Source organism: Copadichromis virginalis, linkage group LG2, assembly GCF_057382275.1.
Source record: "Copadichromis virginalis isolate Kocher_CV1m ecotype Utaka linkage group LG2, C_Virginalis_male_GT1.1, whole genome shotgun sequence".
Lineage (NCBI taxonomy): Eukaryota > Metazoa > Chordata > Actinopteri > Cichliformes > Cichlidae > Copadichromis > Copadichromis virginalis.
The window spans coordinates 34,643,648-34,649,988 of NC_140619.1; positions in this window are offsets into that span (position 1 = coordinate 34,643,648).

The following is a 6,341-nucleotide window of genomic DNA, read 5'->3' on the forward strand; positions in this document are numbered from 1 at the left end:
TTGCTTGAACGGAAAAGACAGCACCAAGAAGTGGAAGAAGAAGAAAACCAAAGATGTGAAAAAGCATGCATTAGAAGACAAAAAGTGGCCGGAGAGGACAATTTTCATTGTTTTTAGCCCTCATTTTCACTGCAGATGAATTCTTTGTATATGACAAATTCAGCCTTCTTGTGACAAAACAACAAACAACAGCACACAAACAAACAAAAGAGCAGCTAAGAGCAGCTCACAGACTAGTTGTTCCTCAGATTTTTGACACTGCCTCCTGCTGACAGTACACAGCTACAACCTAAAGGCAAAGGCCTACATTGCTGAGTGTAGTACTCGAGGAAGAGCCCTGGCAGCAAATGCTCAATCTCCTTTAATCTGTAAGTGGATGTGGGAACAGTTAGCAAGGCTGAAGATTTCAACCTGGTTACTGGCTGGCATGGACAGCAGTTCCATATTCTGGACACAGGACATGAGTGAATGGCTTTTTGGTTGAAAACAGCTGCTTGCAGTGCATGAAAACACCCAGTAAAGCTAAATAATGTGAAGTCAAAAGGAGCTGGAGACTCTTGGAGATCATGTGATACATTGTAACTATAAAAATATCAAATAAAGTGATTAAAAAAAAGATCAAACTTTGTTCTTTTTTTTGTTTATTTACAGACCTGCAAATGTCCAGAAACCATGTGATCAACTTAACAAGTGATAAATATGTAGATATATTTTCTGTTGTTCACATTTATTATGGATCATTAGCTGATCATGCTAAAGCAGCACATTAATTACTCTTTGTCTCTGCCTTTCCTCAAAGTTTTATCTATTTGCCACATATGAACAGAGATTAGATGAACTGATATCTTTCATGATAAATTGCCTCTTTTTTTCTCCCCCACGATTAGAGGACTGAGTAAAAAAAGTGATTTAATGAACAAATTCATGAGCATTCGAGTGAAGATGTGAGAGAGAGGGGAAATGAGTGAATGAATGAGCGAGTGAGCATGTGAGTTGATGCGGGCTGGATGAGTGGCTGCACTAAAGAGGGTTTTAAGTCTAAATGAGCCTCCACATGAATATCGAGACAAACAGAAGTTTCTAGCACAAAGACACCACACTAATTGGATTCACTTGAGTCCATTTGCTGTCGGGGAGACGAGGCATTCATCCCTTCGACCCGTTGCTCTTCATCCATCCACCTCTCCACAGCCACCCACCAGCGATACCAACACAGCCTCGTCTCATAATGCCAGAGAGTCTCATGACAACCACAACAATAGCAGCGCTTGAGACAAAACAGTGTGTGGGACACCGGGACAGCTTAAGTACCTGCGAGACTCCTGGCTGGAGAAAAACAAACAGCTTTGAGTGTTTTTGTTCTGGGAGCTCCTGAATAAAGATGTATGCTATTTTTGCCCTGTTTTTGTTTTTAAGGCATCTCTGAAAACACTACATCTTGAAGAAAGTGATGTGTGCTTGGTCACAGATACCAAGAAAACAAGATTCACGTGTGCAACAGCAGAGTGAGGGGCGCGCTCTGTTCAGGGAAAATAAGTCAGTAACAGTCAACACTGTTAGCCAATCAGATACAGTTGGGTTAATACATTTTTGGTCAATGACAGACTTTTACGGTTAATTGAAGGGGTTTAACTAAAAATGTTGCCATTTCTGTTTAGGAATTACAGCCATTTTTATACACAGATCAGAGGATTTAAAATAATATAAAATAACTGACTGAAAAGCAGCTTCATGTTCCTTTGCTAATCAGATGAATTAATCTGGATCATTTGTCAAACATGGTGGAGGCAGTCAGTATTTACTGCTGATGTATTAGTCCCACATTTAGTTTGTTGGGATCTGGCCATCCTATAAACACATGACACCAATCCTAAAGAAACAGGTTTTTAACAACTCTCTAAGGTATAATGTTAGACGGGTAGATTAAATAATCAGTAAACATAAAGTACAATTTTGCAGGAGCGTGCTTGCCGTTTTGCAGCCATTTCCTTATTTTGAACCAATCACAGTACTCGAGCAAAGTGATCGTAACCAGGAGTTCATTAAGGTCTGTGCTAAATTTCCTGGCAGTCCATCCAAACAGCTGAGTAAAATGTAAACCTCATGGATATGCAAGAGGAATAGTGACAGGCTCACCAACCTCAGTTCGTCTTGTAACCGGAAGGTTGCTGGTTCGAGCCCCGGCTCGGACAGTCTCGGTCGTTGTGTCCTTGGGCAAGACACTTCACCTGGCGCCTACTGGTGTTGGCCAGAGGGGCCGATGTGGCAGCCTCGCTTCTGTCAGGCTGCCCCAGGGCAGCTGTGGCTACAACTGTAGCTGCCTCCACCAGTGTGTGAATGTGAGAGTGAAGCGCTTTGGGTGCCTAGAAAAGCGCTATATAAATGCAATCCATTATTATTAATATGAATCAACTAGTGGCTACGATATGAGCCAATTTAATATAAACTGTAATATGTAGATCTGGACAACAGTTGTGCGCCAACTGATAGATGCTTCTGCAACCACAGCTAAAACACAACTCACAAAAACCTCAAATCAAACATAAATCATTTTGTCTTCCTTGTTTATTGCACTGCACAATAATTCTGACAAAGGCAAGAAGTTGGTGAATATTTATAAGAAAAGACTGTTTTGAATACTTTATTTAATCTTTCTCCCTACAGCAAGATCAAAAGCTCTTTGGCATGTGTGTATCACATCAGAGCAGACTTCCTGTCTAAAAGATGAGTTTTGATCCACAGTGTATTACAAAGTTTTTGACCCTTTAGAGGTCTCTTGGGTACTGGGAGTAAGAATTTTAAGAATCATGTAACCAGACGGTTACACCCATCAGCTGTAATTTATAGTTGGCGGTTGCTGCTGGACTCTGTTCTCAGACTTCCCTAGCCTTCCATGTGCATAGGCCTGAGCACAGCAACAATACTACCCAATGCAGAAAAGAGCAGACATCAGTGAGAGCAGATGTGAGATAAAGTCAGACACAGAATGAAAAGGACAAGCTGGAACAGAGGGTTGCAAAGCTTCTTGCAGAGTGGTTTTCAGTGGATTAAAACAGCTTAATAGAGTATCCTATATGAGATTTGTGAGTTGGATGCATAAAAACATATGAGGGCTGGCACTGAGAGCAACAGTTATCAGATCATGTACCAGGACTGAGCTTGACTTTGTGACCTGCTTGAATTAGCTCTCTGCTCAATTTCACTGAGGCTTCTTTACTTTGATTTTTTTTCTTATTCTTCTTGTCTCCTCTTTTCTTCAAACACCAAAGTGTGTTTATCATCTTTTTTGTATTTATCAGGCTCTTTGTAACTCTGTTTTTGTAGCTCTCATTAAGCAGCTTGTAGATCCTGGTTCACACAGTGGAAATTACACCTATTACGACTTTTTATTTCATTTACTGAACGAGGCAAGAATTGAATTGGATAAAAGCTAATGTAATCAATCAAGTTCAAAAAATGAATTTCCGGTGATGTTTAGCTGTGTGACAAATAGCTCCGAACCGCAACAACAACCATCAAGAAGCTGCTGATGACAAACAAATAGCCAAAATATAAACATTTTCATCGCCGGTGTCATGCATGTCCAAGATCTAGATTTACATAGTCTGCCATAAATAATTCCGGCAAGTCGTCCAACACCTCACTACCACCACCATGTTTGATTGTTTGCATGAAAAAGGTCAAACATGTCAAACACAGCGCCATGAAATGCTGGGTTAGTTTTACGCCAGGTGTAAGAGGAGGGCTCAAAAGGTCAAACAAAATTTCCTTAGTGTAGAGGGCCAGAGTGGTTTGGATAGCTACCCTTAAATAAATTAATTCATCATTGTCACGGTCTGCGGTGGGCGGACCGTGTGTGGGAGTGTGAGGTTCCAGGTGCAGACACAGACGAGGAGACAGTACTGAACTTGAAACGAAAAGCAAGCCTTTATTTGGGCTGATTAACGTGGCAAACAACAGAAAGCACTGAGGCAAAACTAAACTAGAAGCTGAACTGGGAAAACTAAGAACTGACACTTAACTCAGACAGCAGGGAAGGTTAAGACAGGGTGACCATGATGCACATGGCGGAGAAAACTATGAACAGGACTCTGTGCTGGAACGACAAAGAACTATGAAACGTATTCACGTAAGCAACATGGACATGACCAGCTAAGAGTCCTGAAACCTGGCGTAACATGGGGGAAGTAGAACAGACGACGCGGCGACGAACAAAGGAAGACTGAGGACTTAAATATACACGAGGTGATCAGGGGAAGTGGAGACAGGTGAGAACACAGCTGACTAGAAGGAAACATAATGGCTGTGTTCCAATTCAGGGGCTGTGTCCCAATTAAGAGACTGCACACTTGAAGTACGCATTTCAAGTGCGGTTACGTCACCGCCACGCGACGACGGCTGTCCCAATTCGAAGTGTACTTCAAATGCATACTCCAAATGCGCCATCGATTTCCCCAAATATCAAGCGTGGTCCGGTGCACGCTTCGTGGTCCCATATATCCCACAATTCATAGCGCGGCGGTGGGTGGGTATGAAATGAAATATATATATATATATATATATATATATAAATAAAAACACCCAGCACGCCCATGCGGGCGGTTTATCCTTCAAGCTCGGGTCCTCTACCAGAGGCCTGGGAGCTTGAGGGTCCTGCGCAGTATCTTAGCTGTTCCCAGGACTGCGCTCTTCTGGACAGAGATCTCCGATGTTGTTCCCGGGATCTGCTGGAGCCACTCGCCTAGCTTGGGAGTCACCGCACCTAGTGCTCCGATTACCACGGGGACCACCGTTACCTTCACCCTCCACATCCTCTCGAGCTCTTCTCTGAGCCCTTGGTATTTCTCCAGCTTCTCGTGTTCCTTCTTCCTGATATTGCTGTCATTCGGAACCGCTACATCGATCACTACAGCCGTCTTCTTCTGTTTGTCTACCACCACTATGTCCCGTTGGTTAGCCATCACCATTTTGTCCGTCTGTATCTGGAAGTCCCACAGGATCTTAGCTCGGTCATTCTCCACCACCCTTGGGGGCATCTCCCATTTTGACCTCGGGACTTCCAGGTTATACTCGGCACAGATGTTCCTGTACACTATGCCGGCCACTTGGTTATGGCGTTCCATGTATGCCTTGCCTGCTAGCATCTTGCACCCTGCTGTTATGTGCTGGATTGTCTCTGGGGCATCTTTACACAGCCTGCACCTGGGGTCTTGCCTGGTGTGATAGACCCCAGCCTCTATGGATCTTGTGCTCAGAGCTTGTTCTTGTGCTGCCATGATTAGTGCCTCTGTGCTGTCTTTCAGTCCAGCTTTGTCCAGCCACTGGTAGGATTTCTGGATATCAGCCACCTCCTCTATCTGCCGGTGGTACATACCGTGCAGGGGCCTGTCCTTCCATGATGGTTCCTCGTCTCCCTCCTCTTTCTTGGGTTTCTGCTGCCTGAGGTATTCACTGAGCACTCGGTCAGTTGGGGCCATCTTCCCAATGTATTCTTGGATGTTCCTTGTCTCATCCTGGACTGTGGTGCTGACACTCATCAGTCCTCGGCCCCCTTCCTTCCGCTTAGCATACAGCCTCAGGGTGCTGGATTTGGGGTGAAACCCTCCATGCATGGTAAGGAGCTTTCTTGTCTTTATGTCAGTGGCTTCTATCTCCTCCTTTGGCCAGCCTATTACCCCAGCAGGGTACCTGATCACGGGCAGGGCGTAGGTGTTGATGGCCCGGATCTTGTTCTTACCATTCAGCTGACTCCTCAGGACTTGCCTGACCTTCTGCAGGTACTTGGTGGTTGCAGCTTTTCTAGCGGCCTCTTCATGGTTCCCATTCGCCTGCGGGATCCCCAAGTACTTGTAACTGTCCTCTATATCTGCAATGTTGCCTTCTGGTAGTTCAATCCCCTCAGTTCTGACTACCTTCCCTCTCTTTGTTACCATCCGACTACACTTCTCCAGTCCGAACGACATTCCAATGTCATTGCTGTATAGCCTGGTAGTGTGGATCAGTGAATCCACACTATATAGCACTACGGTGCTATATATATATATATATATATATATATATATATATATATATATATATATATATATATATATATATATATATATATATATATATATATATATACACACATACATATATCACCGACTTTCAGCTTGTTGTGTTTGTGGATATATGACTGACTTTAATTATTAAACATTCGCACATAAATAAGTGACGTCATATTCAGTACTTTTGACAGTTCACTCTTCGGCCGCTCCATCTTATTAGGGAAATTCCATATACATGAATGTAAATTTCAAAACTCAACCCCATCATTTAATTTGTTTTTGATTGAAATTGAA